The following is a 25534-nucleotide window of genomic DNA, read 5'->3' as shown; positions in this document are numbered from 1 at the left end:
GTGCCTGGGGAGTTTGACAGTTCCATGGCTTGTTAAAACCTTCAGAAGGTTTTCTGGAGGTAAGTGGAACATCAAGGTCTGTCTCCCTTTTTTGCCACTCTTTTGGCTGTAATAGAGGCAGAAACCTGACCTGGAGAACAGCCCTGGGTCTTGTCTGGGCTGTTCCTTTGCCTGCTGCTTACAAGATGTGTATAACGAGTGACTGTGGTTCTGGGTGATGTCTGGGTTTGAAGCCACCAAAAATCTACTGCATGAGAATACTTTGACCTCAATACCTTAAACTTAAGCTCTGGGATAAACTATGTTTTCTAATGCTGCAAAGTTTTCACTGATGGCATTTTTGGTAGAGAGAATGATTTTTTTAGGTGTGCTCTTCTAAAAGTAAGTCTTCTGTCTGTGCTTAGTGATAGAGTCTAACTACTTTCTTAGACCTCTGCCATGAAATAGATGAGGAACACTGCTGGAAAATACTGGGTTGGGAGTACTGTGTACAGTTCTGGAGCCTCCAACACAAGAAGGACATGGAACTCTTACAGTAAGTCCAGAGGAGGGCAACAAAGGTGATCAGTGGGCTGCAGCACCTCTGCTATGAGGACAAGCTACAAGAGTTGGGGCTTTTCAGCCTGGAGAAGAGAAGGCTTTGAGGAGACCTTACCATAGCCTTCCAGTATCTGAAGGGGACCCACAGGAAGGCTGAGGAGGGACTATTGACAAGGTCTTGTAATGACAGGAGGAGGAGGAATGGGTTTAAACTGGCAGAGGGGAGATTGAAACTGGATGTTAGGAAAGGGTTCTTTGCAGTGAGGGTGGTGAGACACTGGCACAGGTTGCCCAAGGAGGTTGTGGAGCACAGAATCACCCAGGTTGAGGGTGGTGAGACACTGGCACAGGTTGCCCAGGGAGGTTGTGGAGCACAGAATCACCCAGTGTGATCAAAGATCACACTGGGTGATTCTGTGCTCCACAACCTCCCTGGAGGTGTTCAAGGCCAGGTTAGATGAGGCTTTGAGCAACCCATTCTAGTGGGAGGTGTCCCTGCCTATGGGCAGGGATGATCCTCGAGGTCCCTTCCAACCTAAACCCTTCTATGATTCTATGCAGCCTAAACCAGAGAGGTTTAAGGGGTTGCAGGAGGTTGGGACTGGATCACCTTTGAGGTCCCTTCCAACCAAAAGAAAACAAAAAGGGGGGGGAAAAAAAAGTACTCAAGAACCTTTTGAGTTTCTTTCATCTCATGTTTTTGCCTTGAAGAGCTGTGAGGATTCCAGGTGTTTGATCTCTGAATGTTGCAGTTGTTATTGGTGTTTGTTTCCAGCCATGTGTTTTCCTGGCAATTGGTTTGTGGAACCTTTCACCTCTAGATTTCCACCTCCAGTGTCATGTCCATTGCTCAGCTCCAGCAGTCTGGCTCTTCTCTCCCACCACTGAATGAGTGGGGGAGTCATTTTCTTTCTGCAAAGGGAGGAGAACAAATCCTTCTGCAAACCCTTATGACTTGGCAGCTCTGTTGGATGCCCTCAGCAGGGTCAAGGACTGAAAAAACTGCAGAGTGAATTAACTGTTGGTCTCTTTCTAGATAGGATATTTCAAGCCAGGACTGAGATGTGCTAAGCTGCTGGAAGTTCTGCCAAGCAAATCAACCTAATGCATGATTTCATTTATGAATCAGGTATGTTGCCATTCCTAATTTCTTTGGAGCATCTTATGAAGCAAGATGGGTCTTCAAACCACTCATTTCAAAATCTGGCAGATCTCTCTTCCCCATCTTGAGGCCAGTTCAGGATCTGTTAGGAATCATAGAATCATTTTGTTTGGAAGAGTCTTTTTAAGGTCGTGAAATCCAACCATTATGCCAGCACAGCCAAGACCACCCCTAAATCATATCCCTCAGCACTTCATCTACATCCCTTTAGGGATGGAGACTCCACCATTGCCCTGGGCAGCCTGTTCCAGGGTTTGCAACCCTTTCAGGGAAGAAATTGTTCCTCGTGTCCAACCTAAACCTCCCCTGGCACAACTTTGAATCGTAGAATCAGTCAGGGCTGGAAGGGACCACAAGGAGCAGCCAGTTCCAACCCTCCTGCCATGGGCAGGGACACCCTACCCTAAAGCAGGCTGGACAGAGCCTCATCCAGCCTGGCCTCAAACACCCCCAGCCATGGGGCCTCAATCACCTCCCTGGGCAACCCATTCCAGGCTCTCACCACTCTCCTGCTCAACAACTTCCTCCCTATATCCAGTGTGACTCTCCCCACCTCCATCTTTGCTCCATTCCCCTCAGTCCTGTCACTCCCTGAGAGGCTCAAAAGTTCCCAGCTTTTTTGCAGGCCCCTTTCAGATCCTGGAAGGCCACAAGAAGGTCACCTGGGAGCCTCCTCTGCTCCAGCCTGCACAGCCCCAACTCTTTCAGTCTGTGCTCACAGCAGAGCTGCTGCAGCCTCTGAGCATCCTCCTGGCCCTTCTCTGGACACACTCCAGCATCTCCACAGCCCTCTTGTAATGGAGGCTTCAGAACTGGATGCAGTACTCCAGTACTTGAGGCCATTTCCTCTTGTCCTGTCATGTGTTCTCTGGGAGAAGATGCCACTCACCACCTTGGTTCCTGTAGACCACACTGCTTTTGAGTTCAGTAGAACACACTACTTTTGAGTTCCTTTAGACCACACTACTTTTGAGTTCAGAAGACCAAACTACTTTTGAGTTCAGTAGACCATACTACTTTTGAGTTCCTATGGACCACACTACTATTGAGCTCAGTAGAACATACTACTTCTGAGCTCAGTAGACCACACTACTTTGGAGTTCCTGTAGACCACACTACATCTGGGTCCCAGCAGACCACTCTACTTCTAGGTTCCAGTAGACCACTCTGCTGTTGAGTTCCAGTGGACCACTCTGCTGTTGAGTTCCAGTAGACCACTCTGCTGTTGAGTTCCAGTAGACCACTCTGCTGTTGAATTCCAGTAGACCACTCTGCTGTTGAGTTCCAATAGACCACTCTGCTGTTGAGTTCCAGTAGACCACTCTGCTGTTGAGTTCCAGTAGACCACTCTGCTGTTGAGTTCCAGTAGACCACACTACTTCAGCTGCTCTTGCCTGTGCCAGATCTTCCTGTGCAGGCACGGCTGTTCCCGGAACGCCATCCTCTCATCTCTGGAGTATCCCAGCTTGAGCAAAGTGCTGTTGCCTTTGCAAAAAGGGAGAAGCTGTCGTTTGGCTTGAGCAGAGGCAGCTCTGGGGATTTGGATTGCTGTCCCAACCTTAGCCAGGCCCCGTAACATGTCGTTCCAGCCTCTGGTAACTGCTTCCACGTTTTTGACAGATGGCTTGGTGTACCTCGCAGCGAAGCCAACATCCTGTTGAACAAACAATGAGGAGAGAGGAGGGAGGAAGAATGGGGTGTGGGAGAGAGCACAGGATGCCATTTGTATTTTTATTTATGCAAGTGCTGGACTCTTTCTCTTTTTTTTTTTGGTGATTTTTAATGTTGTGTATGCGGCCGACTGAGAACTGGGGAGCAAATGGAACTTTGAGGCTTTGGTTATGAAGAGTCTTCAAAGAGAAGACTTCTAAACCTCCCTCTAGAGACTGAGGGGCTTGTCATTACTCTTATTTGTACTGACATCATGGGGAGTCGTGCTGCTGAATGAATGGAGGCTCTGGGTTAGGAGACTTTTGTCAGGCACTCTCGCATGGAATTAGTTCGGTTGGAAAAGACCTCTAAGGTCCCCAAGTCCAACTGTCAACCCAGAGAGTGGTAGTGAATGGTGCCACATCCAGTTGGCAGCTGGCACTAGTGGTGTTCCCCAGGGATCAGTGCTGGACCCAATCCTGTTCAATGTCTTTATTATCTGGAGCAGGGGATCAAGTCCAGCATCAGTAAGTTTGCAGATGGTACCAAGCTAGGAGCAGCTGTGGAGCTGTTGGAGGGTAGGAGAGCCCTGCAGAGGGACCTGGCCAGGCTGGATGGGTGGGCAGAGGCCAATGGGATGAGATTGAACAAGGCCAAGTGCAGGGTTCTACACTTGGGCCACAACAACCCCAAGCAGCACTAGAGGCTGGGGCCAGAGTGGCTGAGAGCAGCCAGGCAGAGAGGGCCCTGGGGGTGCTGGTAGAGAGTGGCTGAAGATGAGGCAGCAGTGCCCAGGTGGGCAGGTTGATTCTGTGATTAAACCATACCCTCAAGTGCCAAGTCCTTTTTAACACCTGCAGGGAGGGTGACTCCACCACCTCCCTGGGCAGCCCATTCCAATGCCAATCACTCTCTCTGCCAACAACTTCCTCCTAACATCCAGCCTAGACCTCACTTGGCACAACTTGAGGATGGGGATGGGGTCAAGCAGCGGCAAAGCAGCATCCGAAACAGCTGCTGGGGCAGACAGCAGTGGGCACAGCAGAAGCAGCAAAGGGGAAGATCCAAGCTGTGCTTCCAGATGGGAAGTTTTTGATGCTCCAATGAAATTATATTAACTTATCCATTGTTGACATTTTGTGCCCTATCCTTGGAATCTTTAGCTCTCCACTCAGAGACTGCAGTACTCTTCCACTTCTGAGTTCTAGCTCAAACAGCCACAGGATTTATGTGCATGTCTGATATGTCAGAAGCCCTCACCAGGCTTCAGCTTTCAGTGGAGTGCTTTGCTGAGCAGAGTTGCCACCTGTGGTTGAGCAGATGCTTTGACAGGAGCAGTCTCATGTAAGCTAGAGCTGGTGTTTCTTTTTGGGCAGAACACTGAACTGGGATTTAGACTTCAGTCTGTGAAGTTAAGGTGGAGAAAGCAGGACAGAGTCTTTGTCAATCTGTAAATGTGAATATTTGACAGCTTTTTAGATCTATTTTTGAGATCAAAGCATCAGAGTTGTAAGCATTTGAGTTGTAAGGGACCTTGTAAAGGTCATTTGGTCCATTTGCCCTGCAGTCCATGCCCTGCAGGGATATCTGTAACTAGAGCAGGTTGCTCAGAGCCCCAAACAACTTAACCTGGACTAGTTCCAGGGCTGGGGTGTCCATCACCTTTAGTGATGGATGATCTAGATCTCAAGCTACAGAGTGCTTGGAGACCTCTCCAGGTATCTGCTACCTCTCTGTTCCTGCGATGGCCATGAGGAAACTTCTTCAGTCCTGTAGCAAGCTGTACCAGTGGCACTGGTGCCCACTCTTGATGGTGGTATAATCCCAGGTCAGCCAGAGAGCAGGGCCCAAGCTGAGGAAGCTTGCTTGATGAATGACCTGAGAAGCAGTGCAGCTCCTTGTCTGTGGTGAGGGTCCTCACTGAGATGTAACTCCTGTTTGGATTCGCCACAGCAGAGCACACAGCAGCAGTTTCTGGTGGCTGCTGTAGGAGCAGATCCTGTCTCAGGTGGCCTTTCTGAACACCATGGCTTGCTTCTGCACTGGCTGGCATCTGCCCTTCCTGGTCAGTGTGATTGACTTAAATGAACAGAGCTCAGCTGACCCCAGCTCCTCAAGGAAAGGCTGACTCAGCCTGACACCTCATCCTTTCATCTATGCCTCTGTCTACACATTGCTCTGCTTTCTGTCTGCTGTGACCCAGCTTTTCTGTTTACCTTTGGTCAATTTTTGTTTTCCTCTCATGTGAACCATATGCAAATTTAATATCTTCCTCTCCTCCTTTTATGTTTCTGCATCACTCTCTCCTGTGCTCTTGTCCTAGTTTATGACAGAGTTCTCCCAGGTCAGATACTGTGCAAGTGGCTGTTTGAAGCAAATTTCTCCCATTTGGGGGATTTTCTTGCCACAAAACAGACTAGATTTTGCTCCTGAGTCTGATGGTCTTGGATCCCTCTTGACTCCTCAATACATCTCCTCAGGGCATGGAGGAGGTCTACAAGATAGCTGGGGAGGGACTGTTTAGTGCACGTAGTATTAGGACAAGGAGCAGTGGTTTGAAACTAGAAAAGGGTAGATTTAGACTGGACATTAGGAAGAAGTTCTTTACTCTGAGGGTGATGGAACACTGAAACAGCTTGCCCAGGCTCCATCCCCAGAGACATTCAAGGTCAGGCTTGATGGGGCTCTGAGCAACCTGACCTAGCTGGAGATGTCCCTGCTGACTGCAGAGGGGTAGGACTAGACAACCTTTAGAGGTCTCTTTCTGCCCAGTGCATTCTATTATTCTGTGAAGTGGAGCTGGCAGTGTCTCCCACAAGAGCTGCTGATTCCAATACCCCTCTGCTTCCACATATTCTCTTCAGTACCTCCAACCAACTTGATGCATAGCATCCCTTCTTCAACCTATTGAGGGTCTGCCAAACCAGGCCATCAGGCAGTTGGACAACAGCATTTTGCTGCCACAGTATCAAAACACCCTCTCTAAATTACAGAACCATAGAACCACTGAATGGTAGAGGTTGGAAGGGACCTCTGAATATCACCAAGTCCACCCTCCTGCCAGAGCAGGATTATCTACAGCAGGTCACACAGGAGCACATCCAAGTGGGCCATGAAAGTCTCTAGAGACAGAGATTCCAAGATGCCAACATCTCTCTGGGCAGCTTGTTCCAGTGCTCTGCCACTCTCAGCCTGAAGTTCCTCTTCTTGTTTAGTTAGAACTTTCTGTGTCCAAGTTTGTCTGTTACCTTTTATCCTGTCACTGGAAACCACTGCAAAAAATCTGGCCCCATCTTCCCCATGCCCACTCCTTAGATAATTTTAAGATCCCCTCTCAGCCTTCTCCAGGCTAAACAGCTCAAGGTCTCTCAGCCTTTCCTCATGTGAGAGATGTTCCAGTCCCCTCAGCACAGAATCATAGAATCAAGCAGGTTGGAAGAGACCTCCAAGATTATTCAGCCCAAACCTAGCACCCAGCCCTATCCAATCAACCAGACCATGGCACTAAGTGCCCCAGCCAGGTTTGGCTTCAACACCTCCAGGCATGGCGACTCCACCACCTCCCTGGGCAGCCCATTCCAATGCCAATCACTCTCTCTGCCAACAACTTCCTCCTCATATCAAGCTTATACCTCCTCCAGCACAACTTGTGACTGTGTCCCCTTGTTCTTTTAGTGGCCTTGTTCTGGACTCTCTCCAGTAGTTCTTTGCCCTTCTTGAGCTGGGGTGCACAGAACTGGACTCCCAGGGACACCTCAGCAGCACAGGATCTATCCATCATCCCACGAGCAGCCTGTATCACTGCTTCCCCCCTCACAACCCAGCCAGTTCCAAGATGAAGATGCAACCATGAAACCCTTCAGATCCAGAGACATTTGCAGGGATCCCAAGTGGTTCCCTGTTCCCAAAATAGCATGGCCCCCTAAATGCTAGCAGCTGAAGGAAACCCACGTGCCGTGGCAGGCGCTCTGGGAGGCATCGCCGTGCCAAGTCCCTGTTTGCAATCCATCATCTCCCTTTCCACACATTTCCCAGGCAATGGGAATGTTTTTCCATCCTTCCTTCTGGCTGGTAATGAAGTAAAGTATAAAGCTGGGTTGTAAAGATGTTTAAAGGAGCTTTTGCCCTGGCCTGGCCTGGAAGATCTGAGGTCATTCCCAGTGCACGTTAGTAAATACGTGTAGGGCCTTTGGAGCTCTCTTGCAGGGAAACAGCTAATAAAGCTGGCTGACAGGGTTTGTTGTCCATGCCAAGACACATTCCAGCATCTGATTATTTTATGTCATTACTTTAATGTGGAAAGAAAGAGAGAAGCATTAATTTTTCCAGGTGGATTGGCCTGTTTTGAGGAGGTCACAGCTTATGGTTGGCGGTCGGAAGGCTGAGACCTCAGGCTCTTTAGCCTGGAGAAGAACAGGCTGAGAGGGGATCTTCTTAATGCTGATCAATACCTAAAGGGTGAGGGGCAAGAGAATGTGGACAGGCTCATTTTGGTGATGGCCAGTGACAGGACAAGGGGCAATGGACACAAAGTGGGATCCAAGAAACATCACCACAACATGAGGAAAAGCTTCTTTACTGGTAGGGATGATGGAGCCCTAGAGCAGGCAGCCCAGAGGTTGTGAAGTCTCCTTCTCTGGAGACCTCCAGACCTGTCCAAATGTGTTTCTTTATGATCTGCTCTAAGTGATCCTGCTTTGGCCAGAGGGTTGGACTCTCCAGAGGTCCCTTCTGATCCCTGCCATCTTGTGATGTTGTCAGCATGAGGAGAAACTTCTTTGCTTTGAGGGTGCAGGAGCTCTGGAGCAGGCTGCCCAAGGAGGTGGTGAAATCCTCTCTGGAGAGATTCCAAACCTGCCTGGGCATTGTGATCATGGGCGAGCTGCTGTGGGTGCTAAAGCAGGAGAGTTGAACTGGATGGTCTCAAGAGAATCATAGAATCAACTAGGTTGGAAGAGACCTCCAAGCTCATCCAGTCCAACCTAGCACCCAGCCCTGGCCAATCAACCAGACCATGGCACCAAGTGCCCCAGCCAGGCTTGGCTTGAGCACCGCCAGGGATGACAACTCCACCACCTCCTTGGGCAGCCAATTCCAATGCCAATCACTCTCTCTGCCAACAACTTCCTAACAACATCCAGCCTAGACCTCCCCTGGCACAGCTTGAGGCTGTGTCCCCTTGTTCTGGTGCTGATTTCCTGGCAGCAGAGCCCAACCCCACCTGGCTACAGCCTCCTTTCAGGTAGTTGCAGACAGCAATGAGCTCTGCCCGGAGCCTCCTCTTCTTCAGGCTGCACACCCCCAGCTCCCCCAGCCTCTCACAGGCCTTGTGTTGCAGATCCCTTCTGATCTCACCATGCTGGGATTTGGCAATTCTGTGTTTGGATTAAAGCTGACTCAAAACTTCTGTGTTGGTAATAAACTTAGCATAAAGAACTCTATGTTTTAGTGTACCTAAAGCAGGAGAAGGAAGAGCATAGCTGCTGAATTGCTGAGATCCACTCTGAGGCTTTTCTGCATCTGCAGAATTGTCATGGAACTGGAAAAGGCAAGAAGAAGAGACAATAGCCTTGCAATTGCTTAAGTGGCTTGAACTGCAAAGGGAACATCAGAAACTCATGGAAAAGACCTCCTCATAGTCATATGCATATACCAAAGAGGAATGTCTACTCCCTCAGAAACTCTCTAGTTTGAGAGGGAGGAAGAGATTATTCCCATTTGGAATAAAATGCCAAACTTACCATGTTCTGTAGGCCAGCTTAGAAAATGGATTTCATATTAGCAAAACACTTTGTCAGGCAGATTAGAATCATAGAATCAGTCAGGGTTGGAAGGGACCACAAGGGGCAGCCAGTTCCAACCCCCCTGCCATGGCCAGGGACACCCTACCCTAGAGCAGGCTGCCCACAGCCTCAGCCAGCCTGGCCTTAAACACCTCCAACCATGGGGCCTCAACCACCTCTATGAGCAACCCATTCCAGCCTCTCACCACTCTCATACTGAACAACTTCCTCCTTACCTCCAATCTCCCCACCTCCAGCTTTGCTCCATTCCCCCCAGTCCTGTCACTCCCTGAGAGCCTCAAAAGTCCCTCCCCAGCTTTTTTGTAGCCCCCTTCAGATCCTGGAAGGCCACAAGAAGGTTACCTGAGAGCCTCCTCTTCTGCAGCCTGCACAGCTCCAACTCTTTCAGGCTGTGCTCACAGCAGAGCTGCTGCAGCCCTCTGAGCATCCTCCTGGCCCTTCTCTGGACATGCTCCAGCATCTCCACACCGCTCTTGCGATAGGGGCTCCAGAACTGGATGCAGTACTCCAGGTGAGGTCTCATCAGAGCAGAGGGGGAAAATCCCCTCCCTGTCCCTGCTGGCCACACCTCTCCTGCTGCAGCCCAGGCTCTGCTTGGCTTTCTGAGCTGCAAGTGCACACTGCTGGCTCCTGTTGAGCTTCTTGACCACTCTTTGGGTGCAGCCATCAAGCCAGTTCTTTATCCATCCAGTGGTCTACCCATCAAACCCATGTGCCACCAGCTTGGAGACTAGGATGTGGTGTGGGACAGTGTCAGAGGCCTTGCTCAGGTCCAGGTAAGTGACATCAGTTGCTCACCACTCATCTATTAATGTTGTGATCTGTTCGTAGAAGGCCACCAGGTTTCTCAGGCAGGATTTGCATGGTGAAGCCATGCTGATTAACTCACTTCAGCTTTTTTACTGGGGTAAACAATGCAGGACCATAAGAAACCTTCTCACATTCCCACCAAAACAGAAAAAAAAAACCCTCAAAGTCATCAAAATCAATGCTTCTCTTCACATCTCTCCTCTCTTAAGATCATTACCCTGTTTCAGCTCTTTTAAACCAGCTGTGCTCTCAAGCTGAGGTCTTGGTCTTTAGATGCCTTCAGAATGGATGATATAGAGAGCATGGACTCTCTAAATCAAAGTCCTCACAGATTTGTGTTCTGCAGGTTCTGGTTTAATTTTTCACTTTTGTGTCATTCTCATTGGCATTTGTCTTTACTCTCCCCAGCTGAGCCAGGATTGAAGATAGGACATCTGAAGTCTCCCAGTCCTGTCCAGTGTCGTCATCGATGATCCGGACAAGGGGATTGAGTCCAGCATCAGGAAGTTTGCAGATGACACCAAGCTAGGAGCAGCTGTGGAGCTGTTGGAGGGTAGGAGAGCCCTGAAGAGGGGCATTTACAGATTGGATGGGTGGGCAGAGGCCGATGGGATAAGATTTAACAAGGCTAACTGCAGGGTTCTACACTTTGGCCACAACTGCCCCAAGCAGCACTAGAGGCTGGGGCCAGAGTGGCTGAGAGGAGCCAGGCAGAGAGGGCCCTGGGGGTGCTGGTAGAGAGGAGCTGCAGAGGAGGCAGCAGTGCCCAGGTGGGCAGCAGAGCCAATGGCATCCTGGGCTGGCTCAGGAGCAGTGTGGGCAGCAGGACAAAGGAGGTTCTTCTGCCCCTGTGCTCAGCACTGCTCAGGCTGCACCTTGAGTGCTGTGTCCACTTCTGGGCTCCTGAATTGAAGAGAGATGTTGAGGTGATGGAAGGTGTTTGGAGAAGGGCAGCAAGGCTGGGGAGGGGCCTGGAGCACAGCCCTGTGAGGAGAGGCTGAGGGAGCTGGGGGTGTGCAGCCTGCAGCAGAGGAGGCTCAGGGCAGAGCTCATTGCTGTCTGCAGTTCCCTGCAGGGAGGCTGTAGCCAGGTGGGGTTGGGCTCTGCTGCCAGGCACCCAGCAACAGAAGGGGACACAGCCTCAAGCTGTGCCAGGGCAGGTCTAGGCTGGATGTTAGGAGGAAGTTGTTGTCAGAGAGAGTGATTGGCATTGGAATGGGCTGCCCAGGGAGGTGGTGGAGTGGCCGTGCCTGGAGGTGTTGAAGCCAAGCCTGGCTGGGGCACTTAGTGCCATGGTCTGGTTGATTGGCCAGGGCTGGGTGCTAGGTTGGGCTGGCTGAGCTTGGAGCTCTCTTCCAACCTGGCTGATTCTGTGATTCTATGATTTTCTGGGAATTTTGTGTGTAGCTTATCTTGGTTTTCCACTACTGCCACTTGCCTGAGGGGATCATCTTTTTTTTGTTTAAATATCCTGGTGTGAGAGAAGCAGAACCCAAAGGAGTGTGAGTAGTTTATGGTGGGTTATGGGGATGGAGAAGCGATCTGTATCCAGTCTGTTCAACTCTGTTATTCATTTAAGCACTGGAATACCAAGCACTGCAAGTCTCTAAATGCTCTTTGGAAATTAAGTGGCTCTTTACAACTGGGTGTTGCTAATCCTTCTGCTGGCAGGAGCTCTGCTGCTGAAATGCCATAATTTGTGACTCGTGGTGATCAGCAGTGGTGTACGTGGGTTAAAAACCTCTACCCCACCCCCACTCCCCCTGCTTCTCAATGGCTTTGCTCCTGTCTGGCAGGACAGTTGTTAACTGCCCCATGTGGCTGCTGTGTTTGATGTTAGATGGAGGGAAGATGTGAAAATAAATATTTAAAGCCTGGCGATGTGTGGTCCTGCCAAACAGAAGGGAGATAGCAGGCTGGTGGCCAAGACTCTTCACTGGAACTACATGGCCTTTGCTTTGGAGAGAATGAGGAAATTCCTTGGTTACACTGTGCATTAGGAGAGCTCTCTGACATGGGGAGGGTGTTAGAAAGAGAGCAAGTCATTCATTTTGCAAGTCTGAGGATGGGCAAGAACTCATGAGCCTCATTCTCAACATCCTAGGGAGAGTTTCTCTCTGTGAGCAGCAGAAAAAGCTTGGCTGTTCCCAACAGCTGTCTGAGTCTGGTCTATATTGTAATACAGGATTCCTGTCCAGAAGTGATCTGTGAGTGAGTTTTCATTGGAAATTCTTTTGAGATCCCATGGTCAATGTTTCCCAAATGTCTGCTGGAGAGATGTTTCTTACTGCAGCAACTGCAGCTGTGAGGGTCAGGAGTGGCACTTCCTCAGCTTGTTAAAGTGGGTTTCATGAGCAGGGGTGGTGTTTGATCAGCCCATTTTTAAGCTTGGTCTGTAAAACTCAGATTAAGATATTGATTTTAGCATTTGGTGGCACGTTGCAGGGTTAAGTTCAAGAAGATGCAGGCTTTGGATCCTGATCAAAACTTCAGATTGAATTTATTGCAATCCTGAAGTGCTGAGTCTAGTGGTAGGCTCTGGTCTAGTGGTAGGCAGCTGGTCTGTTGGGAGGCTTAGTTTCACAGAATCACAGAAACATGCAGATTGGCAAAGCCCCTCAGCATCACCATGTCCAGCCTATAACCCTGCTCTGCCTTAAACCATATCCTAGAGCCCTACTTTGCAAGATTCACCTTAAACTATATCCCCAAGCACCACATCCAAACCACCCTTAAACACATCCAGGCTGGGTGGCTCCACCACCTCTCTGGGCAGCTTATTCCAATCTCTGACCACTCTCTGTGAAAAGCTTTTCCCTAATGTCCAATCTAAGCCTCCCCACCCTCAGCCTGAGGCCATTCCCCTTTGTTCTGTCTCCACTTCCCTGTGAGCAGAGCCCAGCAGCAGCCTCTCCACAGTGTCACTTCAGGTAGCTGTAGACAGCAATGAGGTCTCCCCTCAGCCTCCTCTTCCTCACACTAACTATCTCCAGCTCCCTCAGTCACTCCTTTATTCTCATTTATTCTTTGGGCCCTTCCCCAGCCTCATTGGCCTCCTCTGGACCCACTCCAGCACCTCCACATCTCTGTTGTGTTGCAGTGCCCAAAACTGCAAGGTGTGGCCTCACCAGAGCCAAGTCTAAGGGGACAATCACCTCCCTGCTCCTGCTGGCCACAGCATTTTTAATCCAAGCCAGGATGCCATTGGCCTTCTTGGCCACCTGGGCACACTGCTGGCTCCTATTCAGCTGCCTGCCTATTACAGCCTCCAGATCCCTTTCTGCCAGGCAGCTCTCCAGCCACACTGCCCCAGGCCAGGAGCACTGCTTGGGGTTGTCATGATCCAAGTGCAGGACCTGGCATTTGGCCTTGTTGAAACTCATCCCATTAATGTTGGCCCATCCAAGCCTATCCAAGACCTTCTGAAGAGCCTCAGTTTATTTAATCCCACCTTTAAAAGTGGTGTTTAATGTAACCCTCATCTCTCTAAACCACACTTCTGGTTCTGTCCCTCTAAACCACACTTTTGGTTCTGTTCTTAGCAAAATCATAGAATGGTTTAGGTTGGAAGGGACCTCAAAGCTCAACCAGTTCTAACCCCCTGCTATAGGCAGGGACTCCTCCCACTAGAACAGGTTGCTCAAGGCCTCATCCAACCTGAGCTTGAACACCTTCCAGGGAGGTTGTGGAGCACAGAAGCACCCAATGTGATCTTTGATCACATTGGGTGATTCTGTGCTCCACAACCTCCCTGGGAAACCTGTGCCAGGGTCTCACCACCCTCAATCTGTGCCAGTCTCTCACCACCCTCAACCTGTGCCAGTCTCTCACCACCCTCACTGCAAACAACTTCTTCCTAAAATGCCAAGGGTTGTAGATCTGTTTCCAAAAGGAAGCTAAAAGCACTGACAAGGCAAAAGAGATCTCTCAGGTTGGTTGCTCAACATTCATAAGCTGCTGAAGTCGAAGCGTGACCTTGCTCCTTGAGCTCAGCTTCTCTTTCTTTCTGGCTTCAGATGTGGGGGAAAGAAAAAAACAAACCACCCCATCAATAAAACTTTGTATTGTGATGCAGAATGTAATGTTCCCAATGTCAACACTCCTTGCCTTGGCCCATCACAAGAAAAACCTGACTGTGGTCTGGATCTTGGATAGATTCCAGGGGTTGGATATCGGCAAACTCTATGGATCTGGTTGGGTTTTGGTTTTGGTTGAGGTTTTTTTGTTGTTGGTTTCTCATGCAAAGAGCTCAAGTTGGGGGAAAAAAAAAAAGCTATCAGTGTTCTCAGAGTCTCAGAAACTGCTTCACATCCATCATTAAGCTGTGAGGGCTGTGGCAAAGAAACAGAACAGGAACAATTGCTGTCTGCAGCTACCTGAAGGGAGGCTGTAGCCAGGTGGGGTTGGGCTCTGCTGCAACAGAATGAGGGGACACAGCCTCAAGCTGTGCCAGAGGAGGTCTAGGCTGGACGTGAGGAGGAAGTTGTTGTCAGAGAGAGTGATTGGCATTGGAATGGGCTGCCCAGGGAGGTGGTGGAGTCTCTGTCCCTGGAGGTGTTGAAGCCAAGCCTGGATGAGGCACTTAGTGCCATGGTCTGGTTGATTGGCCAGGGCTGGGTGCTAGGTTGGGCTGGCTGAGCTTGGAGCTCTCTTCCAACCTGCTTGATTCTATGAACAAGCAAAAAAGTTTTGAAGCAAATTCTTTCCCCTGGGGTTTCTGATTGTTAGTTTTATTGTCCTTGAAATGAAGCTGTGGCCTGAACTTTTTCAGATGCTTCCCTCAGCTCTTTCCACCTTCAAAGTTGACTTGAGTCATAGAATCATTTGGCTTGGAAAAGGCCTCCAAGATTGAGTTCAGCTGTCAACCCATGGCCACTAAACCATGTCCCTTAGTGCCATGTTTGCACATTTCTGGAACACCTCCAGGGATGGTGACTCCCCTACTTCCCTAGGCAGCCTGTTCCAATGCCTGACCACTCTTTCAGTAGAGGAATTCTTCTTCCTGTCCAACCTAAACTTCCCCCTGGTGCATCTTGAGACCATTTCCTCTTGATACTAGGGAAAAGACTTGGAGGAACCCTTGGAGTGGCCTTCCAGTATCTGAAGGGGGCTGCAGGAGGGCTGGGGAGGGACTATTGACAAGGGCTTGTAATGACAGGAGGAGGAGGAATGGGTTTGAACTGGCAGAGGAGAGATTGAAACTGGATGTTAGGAAGAAGTTGTTTGCAGTGAGGGTGGTGAGAGACTGGCACAGGTTCAAAGATCACATTGGGTGGTTCTGTGCTCCACAACCTCCCTGGAGGTGTTCAAGGCCAGGTTGGACACTTCTATTGGGAAGTGTCCCTGCCTGTGGCAGGGGGTTGGAATTGGCTGAGCTTGGAGGTCCCTTCCAGCCTAAGCCATTCTATGATTCTATAAGAGACCAACACTCACCTCACTCCAGCCTCCTTTCAGGGAGCTGTAGAGAGCAATGAGGTCTCCCCTCAGCCTCTTCTTCTCCAGACTAAACAACCTCGGTTCTCTCAGCTGCTCCTCACTGTTCTTCAGACCCTTGACCACCTTCATTGCCCTTCTCTGGACACTCTTCAGCACCTTTTTTGTAAGGGACCCAAATCTGAACCCAGTATTGGAGGTGCAGCCTCAGCAGTACCCAGTACAGGGGCTTTGATGAAGCTGTAGCAATGAGTGTGTTATGAGAAGAAAGGATCTTACATCCACTCAGATCTGCCCCACTAAAGCATGTCCAGATGGATAGATGACCTCCAGAGGTCCCTTCTAGCCTAAATTATTCAGTGACTCTGCCTCTAGCATTCCAGAGGGAGCATTAGGTGAAACTGGGACCATCCCATATGGGGAGGAGGATAGAGTTATGTCTGCAAGTCCTGTATCTTGACCCCATCCTCTGCCCTGGCCATCTATCACTGGGTGCTGGTATTTTATTCTACCAGGATGTCAATCACCATTTCAATTAGTGTGTGGGAGGAGAGAGTGTGGATGATGGCACCCAATCTTCCATTTGATTTAGGATGAATCACACTTAATAGGGCATCTGGGGTTAAAGAACACAGGATTCTGGACACATGTATAAATCAACAGGCTTGAGGTTTTCATTATTCACCTTCTAATGTATGAAGTGATATGACTCATTGGATCATAAAAGAGATCAAATAGCTTTGTTGCTAATAATTCTTCCCTTGACCCATTCTCTGGCACATTAGGTTTGTAAACAGACTTTTAATGGCATCCCTTGGAAGTAATAACATCATGCCTTGATAGCACCTTGGTCGACTGGATGCTCCTGCCTCTAACCGTGCTTGGGTTTAATCCTCAGCCCTTTGTGGGAACTAATGCACTTTCAGAGCTGAAGCCTTCAGTTAGTGCCTTTTGGAGATTGATCATCTCCAGTTACTCTGCCTCCCACCTTCCTCATCCACAAGATGACATTTGAACCCTCCTGGGAGCCCACAGCTCAGCTTTCCCCACCCGATAAGGGCTGGAGATAACCTGCGTGAGCTTCAGTGTGAGGTTCGTGCCTAATGAGCTCCCGACCCTCTTTATTGTTTTATGGCCAAGCCATGATTGTTCATTAACAAGAGTAGCATTAGCCCAGGTGCCAACTTTGGACAGAGGAAAGAGAGAGCAAAGTGGGATGATGGAGGGTAATAAGAGTATGGTACCTATGGCAGCAAATGAGAGCAAATTTCCTGCTGGCTGCTGTGCCAGTTCTGTGCAGCTGCTGCTGTGGGGAAGTCTCAAAAGGAGACAGAGCATGGCTCTTTGGACCACTAGGTGGATAAAGAAGTGGCTTGGTGGCTGCACCCAAAGAGTGGCTGTCAGTGGCTTCGTGTCCCAGTGGAGGCCAGTGACAACTGGAGTCCTTCAGGGATCAGTCCTGGGACCAGTCTTGTTTCACAGCGTCACCAGTGCCAAGGACAGTGGCACTGAGTGCACCCTTAGCAAGTTTGCCAATGACACTGAGCTGTGTGCTGCAGCTGACACCTGGAGGGAAGGATCCAGCCAGAGGGACCTTGGCAGGCTGGAGAGGTGGGGCCAAGACAACCTCATGGAGTTCAACAAGATTAAGTGCAAGGTTCCTGCATCTAGGTCAAGGCAAGCCCAAGTGCCAGTATAGGCTGGGCAGTGACTAGCTTGAGAGCAGCCCTGAGGAGAGGGATTTAGAGGGTGCTGGTGGATGAGAAGCTCACTATGAGCTGTCAGTGAGCTCTTGCAGCCCAGAGAGCAACCAGAGCCTGGGCTGCAGCAAGAGAAGTGTGGGCAGCAGGGCGAGGGAAGTAATCCTCCCCCTCTGCTCTACGCTGCTGAGACCACACCTGGAGTGCTGTGTTCAGTTCTGGAGCCCTTGGAGCAGGAGGGATGTGGATGTGCTGGAAGGTGCTCAGAGAAGAGCCACGAGGGTGATCAGAGGGCTGGAGGACCTCTGCTATGAGGAGAGTCACAACAGGCCCTGCTCAAAAGATTGTCCCCAGCTTTCTAATTAACTCCTTTAAAATACTGGAAGGCCACAAAAAGTTCTTCCTGAAGCCTTCTCTTCTCCAGGCTAAACAACCCCAACTTTCTCAGTCCAGCCTTACAGCAGAGGGTTTCCATCATTGCTGTGGGCCCCTCTGGCCCCACTCCAACAGGTCCATGTCTCTGCTGTGCTGGACTCAGCACTGCAGGTAGGGTCTCAGCAGAGCAGAGAGGCAGAACCACCTCCCTTGACCTGCTGCCCACCTTTAGAGGTCCCTTTCTAACCCAGTGCATTCTGTGCATCCTATGACCCATCAAGGCTCACTATCCAAAAGTGGATCCTGTCGTGGTATCCACTGGTATGCATCTCCTAGTAGTGATGATGAGAATGTTCAGGGAACATCTGCATCCTTCAGAACTTGGGTCTAGGTCCTAGGTGGCTGTGGACTGAGAAAATGCTAAGGGAGTGTGGTAGACAAGGTGTGGGGATGGATAAGAACTGTTGCCTGTCCTGCTTGAGGCTGCTGAAAATCTGTGCGCTTTGTTTTTGCCTCTAGCTGGCTTGTGAGCTCACCTGTCCTCAGCATCTACCAGAGGCAGCTGGGAAACATCACTTTGCACCACAGAGAGAAAAGAATAGCTCCATGGTCTATTTTCTGCTGATCTCCACCTTCCATAGGTTAATTGGAATAGAAAAAATAAGCAGATCAGGAAAATGAAAAGTAGCTTCCCCCTTGCCTTTTGCTTTTGTTTCTATCCAGAGCTATCTGGTCTAGAGAGAGGAAGAAGAGGGTAAAGGACAAGATGGAAAGGGAAGAAGGTTGGGATCTGTCAGTGTAAAATCATAGAATCAAGCAGGTTGGAAGAGAGCTCCAAGCTCATCCAGTCCAATCTAGCACCCAGCCCTGCCCAATCAACCAGACCATGGCACTAAGTGCCCCAGCCAGGCTTGGCTTCAACACCTCCAGGGACAGCAACTCCACCACCTCCCTGGGCAGCCCATTCCAATGCCAATCACTCTCTCTGCCAACAACTTCCTTCTGTAGAACTGTGCTGCTCCATCATTTAGTCTCAGGCTGTTGCTAAGCCCACCACAGAGAAGAGCCCTTTGTAGAAATAAAAGCTGAATCAGTCTCAGAAGTTACTTGAGAACTTTTCAGCAGTAGCTTATTTATTCCTGGAGTGGTGGACACCCAAAAGCAGCAATGAATCCTGTGGCTCTCTGATGGTCACAAAAGAAGGGCTTAGCTGTGCTGCCTCTAATTCTAGCCTGGAATCCCAATGTGTGTATGGACCAAGGAGCTTAGGAAGAGTGCCACAAAGGGAAACAATGAGCAATGGATAGACAACTGAGGTTGTTCCAGCTCATCTGAAGGACATCCTGTATCAGTTATTCATTGTTTTGGTCAATTCCTATCGCTGATGCACAGGCTGGAGACCAAACAAAAGATTGTCCATGGCCTGTGTATAAATAGCTTTTGGCCTGCCTTATATTTATACATATATATATATATATATACACACACACATATATATATATTGGTTAAGCAAACTTAGATGGCTAAACAATAGCACTATAATGTCCTTTTTATAGAGACTGCTCTGCACAAGCAGCAGAGCTGTCTGGTGTGTTTATTCCAGCTCATAAACCATGTGTATTTAGTACAGGATGTGTACTCTTCATCATTTACAGTTGTTTAAATGGAGCCTTTTGTGGTGGGGGCTGTCGTGCAAGAAAACACAACGAGCCTGGGGCAGGAAAGAAAAGAAGTGTTAGGTGTCAGGGGGGGATGTATTAAAGAGGAGATTTAATTAAAAGACTGCCATGATATATTCTAGCTGAAGACTCTATTCAAAACTGATGGGAGATGAGTCACCATCTGAAATGCATGAAGGACTTCAGGGTGGAGGCTGGGAGCTGAGGGAGGTCTAGGCTGGAGGTTAGGAGGAAGTTGTTGGCAGAGAGAGTGATTGGCATTGGAATGGGCTGCCCAGGGAGGTGGTGGAGTTGCTGTCCCTGGAGGTGTTGAAGCAAATCCTGGATGAGACACTCAGTGCCATGGTCTGGTTGATTGGGCAGGGCTGGGTGCTAGGTTGGACTGGATGAGCTTGGAGGTCTCTTCCAACCTGGCTGATTCTATGATTCTGTGATTTAGTTAGCTACCCAGTGCCCACAATGGGATTTTGTAGAACAGGACTATTTAACTCCAAGCCAAGTCTCTGGAGTGGTTAGTAACAACCTGTAGGCTGAATTCATCCCTTCAGAGACTGAAAGAGTGGTTTGGGTTGGAAGGGACCTTAAAGATCATCTAGCTCCAAGCCACCTGCCATGGGTGCCCAGGTTACTTAAGGTCTTGAACACCTCCAGGGAGGGGTCCATTCTATGGACCTTCCATGCAGATGACACACCCTGGAGCTGCTGTTTGCTCAGCCATCAGCACTTTGGTGCCTGAAGTCTTCATTTCATTTCATCATTCTCCATGACATTTCTTAACCACAGCAGTTTGAGTCTTGCCTCCTCCTTGGCTTCCTTGCTCACTGCCCAGGACAGCTGCCTCCATGGCCAAGCCCAGAAGGGCCCATTACAGCAGTATTAGCCTCTTTGGTATCCTTTGGAGCAAGAGGAACTGCCAAGCCCACTTTGCCTTGAGACATCAAGAGGAACTGCCAAGCCCACTTTGCCTTCAGACATTGACCAGCTTGGCCCACGTCTGGTTTCTGCTGCCGTGTTTACAGAAGCTGGAGGACAGAGGCAGAGGGGGGCTGCTGTGTGAGGGAGGAGGGCACAAAAGAAAGAGAAATGACTAACCCTCCATCAAAGAGCTGCTTTCCTACTTGTGGTTTCAAAATGCTTCCTCCTTCTCCAGCTATCCTGTAATCACTCCTCAACATTCACCAGAGCAGTGTTTACATCCAGCCCTATTACCGGCACGGGAGACAGGAGAAATTAAGGGCTCCCATGCCCCATTACCTCCCCCTCTCCCACAGGCAGACACACTTCTCTCCCCTTACCCATTTTCACCAAACACCTCCAATTCATGAAGGAGTAAAAGGCCTTTAATGGGATTCTGCAGATCTTAAAGTCCAGGTGGTTTGTTTAAAAATAAATAGGGAGAGGAGAGGAGAGGAGAGGAGAGGAGAGGAGAGGAGAGGAGAGGAGAGGAGAGGAGAGGAGAGGAGAGGAGAGGAGAGGAGAGGAGAGGAGAGGAGAGGAGAGGAGAGGAGAGGAGAGGAGAGGAGAGGAGAGGAGAGGAGAGGAGAGGAGAGGAGAGGAGAGGAGAGGAGAGGAGAGGAGAGGAGAGGAGAGGAGAGGAGAGGAGAGGAGAGGAGAGGAGAGGAGAGGAGAGGAGAGGAGAGGAGAGGAGAGGAGAGGAGAGGAGAGGAGAGGAGAGGAGAGGAGAGGAGAGGAGAGGAGAGGAGAGGAGAGGAGAGGAGAGGAGAGGAGAGGAGAGGAGAGGAGAGGAGAGGAGAGGAGAGGAGAGGAGAGGAGAGGAGAGGAGAGGAGAGGAGAGGAGAGGAGAGGAGAGGAGAGGAGAGGAGAGGAGAGGAGAGGAGAGGAGAGGAGAGGAGAGGAGAGGAGAGGAGAGGAGAGGAGAGGAGAGGAGAGGAGAGGAGAGGAGAGGAGAGGAGAGGAGAGGAGAGGAGAGGAGAGGAGAGGAGAGGGTGTGTGTAAAAAAATTTCCACCAGCTCACTCTCTTTTTGGCCTCTTTGTTCCTTTTCCACGTTGTCTTGAACCTTTTCCTCTTGCACCCCTGTGCCTGGCAGCCGTGCCGAGCTGCAGTTTGCGTTGGATGGCTAGTGGGACCACACAGAGCTCCCCCTGGCTGGGTTTAATTTCCGATGTACAGCTGAAGAATGCCATGCGCCCTCACCAGCACAGCCAGCCTTTGCCTTCCCTTTTGATTTCCTCCTCGGCCTTCCTTCCCCAGATACCCTCCTTTATCAGAAGCAGAACCAGCCTGCGGTGCCAGCGCCGACGCCGTCGAGGCAAGAGGCTCTGACCCAGCGTGGCAGCAGAGCAGGGGAGGGTGGAGGCTCTTTGGATGTTGAGCAGACGTGTGAGAAGTGGCCAGCGTTGGACAACAGTCAGTGTGGGTTGTGACTTTTTTTTTTAATGAAGGGTAAAAAAAGGATAGTCATCTGGTGCTGGCACTTGAGGTCTGATTCCAATTCCTTGTTTAACCACAGATTTCCTCTAAATAATTCTCGTAATCTCTTGATTCCCCAGCTGAGGTCAGGGGCCCATTGTTCTACACCCTGTCACAACACAATGGGACACAGTTCCTGCCCCAAAGAGCTTACAGTGAAAACAATCAAAGAATGAGAAAGAAACCCAGGCTTGCCTGGAGTTACACCCTGGTGTTAAATGGAGATTGGAACCAGACCTCCTGACTCTCTAGGTTTTGAGTCTTGTGCAGTTGTGCCATGTTCCTGGCTCCTATCTTTAGACGTGAGAGACCATTGGAAAAGGGAACGCTGAGCCTCTTGCTCCTGGGAGCAGAAGAGCAGGAGCTGCGCTTGTGAGGCTTCCACGGGAAGAGCAGCCTTGGTTTTCTCATGGGTATGGGTTCCAACCAGCAGGCAGAGAGGTTGGGCAGTGCGGGATGCTGGCTAACCTTTGAGGTCAGTAGGCTTCCTAGGAACCAGCCCTACAGAGCAGCACCGTCCCGGGCTCGGCCGGCGCAGGCATTGCGTCAGGCTGCATTGAAGCGCCTTCCTCAAGGGGAAGGGAGATGGCTGTGTGGGGCATATGGGGCTGCTTAAGCAGAGAATATTCATTCACTCCCACACGCAGGAGTTGCTGGAATAGCTCAGTGCCCAAAGCCTGCTCCCCTCCCAGGGCATGGCTGCACTGAATGCATGGAGCGGCGCACACGCGTGTGAACTTCGCCCAAGTCCCCTCGGTGCTGGCACCGCAGCTCTCGCGCCGCGGGGATGAATATTCATAGCGCAGCGGTGCTGGTGAAGGATGACAGACTGGGATGGGCTTCTGGCTGCACTGGCAATGCTCTAAAGCATTGGCATGCTCTTTGTGACTGGAAGATTAAACTAAAGCAGGCTGGGCAGATGCCACCCTTGGTATCGCTCGGCAGAGGATCGCACCACACGTGCTGCTGGAAACGTTGTGCCCCCTTGCACTGGGGATGGTTAGTTTGAAGAGGAGGAGGCTGAGGGGAGACCTCATTGCTGTCTGCACCTCCTGAAGGGGGCATCGTGGAGAAGCTGCTGCTGGGCTCTTCTCATAGGGAATTGGAGACAGAACAAGGGGGAATGGCCTCAAGCTGAGGCTGGGGAGGATTAGATTGGACATTAGGAAAAAGGGTTTGATGGAGAGAGTGGTCAGGGACTGGCATGAGCTGCCCAGGGAGGTGGTGGAGTCACATACACCCCTCAAGGAACTGCCACAAGGATGCTTAGAGGGCTGGAGCACTTCTGCTACAAGGACAGACTGAAAGAGTTGGGACTGTGCAGTCTGGAGAAGAGGAGGCTCACTGATGACCTTCTTCTGGCCTTCCAGTTTCTGAAGGGGGCTATAAAAATGCTGGGGAGGGACTTTTTAGGCTTTTGGAGCAAAGCTGGAGGTGGGGAGAGTCAGACTGGACATGAGGAAGAAGTTCTTTAGCATGAGAGTGGTGAGAGGCTGGACTGGGTTGCCCAGGGAGGCGGTTGAGGCCCCATGGCTGGAGGTGTTTGAGGCCAGGCTGGCTGAGGCTGTGTGCAGCCTGCTCCAGGGTAGGGTGTACCTGGCCATGGCAGAGGGGTTGGAACTGGCTGCTCCTTGTGTTTCCTTCCAGCCTTGATTCTGTGATTCACCATCCCTAACTGTGGGCATTAGAGGAGTAATAGGTGGCATTTTGGGACATGGTTTAATGGCCATGGTGGTGTTTGGTCTCAGTGACCTTAGAGGTGTTTTCCAACCCATATCATAGAATCATAGAATCAACCAAGTTGGAAGAGAGCTCCAAGCTCATCCAGCCCAACCTAGCACCCAGCCCTGGCCAACCAACCAGACCATGGCACTAAGTGCCCCAGCCAGGCTTGGCTTCAACACCTCCAGGGAAAGCAACTCCACCACCTCCCTGGGCAGCCCATTCCAATGCCAATCACTCTCTCTGCCAACAACTTCCTCCTAACATCCAGCCTAGACCTGCCCTGGTGCAGCTTGAGACTTTTTCCCCTTCTGTTGCGGATTGCCTGGCAGCAGAGCCCAACCCCACCTGGCTACAGCCTCCCTTCAGGTAGCTGCAGACAGCAATGAGCTCTGCCCTGAGCCTCCTCTTCTGCAGGCTGCACACCCCCAGCTCCCTTAGCCTCTCCTCACAGGGCTGGTTCCAGGCCTCTCACCAGCCTTGTTGCCCTTCTCTGGACACATTCCAGTATCTCAACATCTCTCCTGAATTGAGGAGCCCAGAACTGGACTCAGCACTGAAGGTGTTATACGTTTCTATTATTTGTTCTCCATGTACATAGTCTCAGAGATCACACCTTAGATGTGTTGTACATCTGCTCAAAGATGTCAAGATCTACCTTCCAGCCTGCCTTTTCTGTAGTCAAGGGAAATGACTTTGATGGCCTGATTCAGCTGCTTTGTTTCAGATAGCTTCAGAAGGATGAGAAGAGTCACACAGCTGAACCACTCATTTCCTCTGACTGCAGATATAATGAAGCTGATTTACTGGCACGGGAGGAGATACCTACAAAGTGCTACTGCTTCACTCCAGACCTTTATGGGTCACCACAGCTGCTTGCTTCTTTGGGAAGGAAGTTTTGGTCCTATGTGATTGCTACCCTGTTGGTTCTGCAGACCCTGACTGCAGGTCCTAATGGCAAAGGCCTCTGCAGAGGAGGCTGTTAGACATTGAAATTGTAACTGGGAGGTTCACCCTCGAGCACTGCATCGACGTTGCTGAATAAGACTTTGTTCTTCAGGCTTAGGAACAACAGGTTTGACTGCACATTGAAATTAGCTTCATTCTCTTCATACTGTTGAATTTATTTTCTTTGTTTGAGGAAAAAAATGAGGGGAAATTACTTGATTTCCAAACACACCTTCCAAAGGGAACTGTGCTTTAGACCTCAATTGAAGTCCTGGCAAAGGCTAAGGGGAGGAGCAGGAAAATGATCAAAAAGGGTCATATTAAGATTTGGTGGTCATTCCTGCTAGCAAGAAATGCTCCAGAATCTTAAGATAGGCATCAAAAGCTGATAAGATTTAAAACATAAACCATTTTATTTGTTTGGCTCCTGGATTTTGATGTCTTTGGGTCATCCTTTCAAGATTTTCCTTGCAGCAGCAAGGCAACTTGCTTCTTTTAATTTCCTCTTTCTTTTAGTGAGAACTGAGACTCTCCTATAATTGCCTGCTTCCTGGAGGAGGAGCCTTTAAGTGAATATCAAATATCCAGAGGTTTGTCTTCAAGTGGTGAGTGGGAAAATCTGTTCTGTTTCATTTTATTTTAGAGAAGGCTTCATTGGTATACAAGACCAAGATAGCTTTGAAACTGCTGTGGAAAGAGTTATCCTTGGTGTTTGTTAGTCTTGCTAATAGCTACTCTCACAGCAGTTTGAGGGGTGGTTGGTTGCTTTTTTTCTCTCCTAGGAGAATTTATTTTACTGGAGTTAAAAAAAAAAAAAAAACCTGAAACATGTCAAAATGTTTCTTTTTGGTGAAGTTGAAAAGCTTCCTCCTGACTTCATTCTGCCTTCCATTATGCTGCACGTTATTTATACTACCAAGGATGAAAGAGCTGAGCCCCATTGGAAATGCTGGAGTGGAAATGAGACAGTCAGTTCTTATTGGAAAGAAGGATTGGATTGGGACTGGGGGAGGGGGAGGAGGGAAGAGGGGGTGGGCACAACAAACTCTTCTGGTTAGTTTTCCTCTCCCCCAGAGTCTGAGGGTTTGGGTTTCTCGTGCCAATTTGAAACTAAGCCAGTTATTTGAAATGTAGATAGCTCAGGATTTCTTCTTTGCCATGCAAACATTCAGCTCGTGGCCAAGCCCTTCCTTCTGTTATTTTGGGTTAAGAACAGAACAGAAAACGCCACGAAACAGTTCACTTGGTAATAAATACATCTGTTTCTCTTCTTTCTTCC

Source organism: Pogoniulus pusillus, chromosome 30 (genome assembly GCF_015220805.1).
Source record: "Pogoniulus pusillus isolate bPogPus1 chromosome 30, bPogPus1.pri, whole genome shotgun sequence".
Taxonomy (NCBI): Eukaryota; Metazoa; Chordata; class Aves; order Piciformes; family Lybiidae; genus Pogoniulus; species Pogoniulus pusillus.
This window is presented reverse-complemented; position numbering follows the sequence as displayed.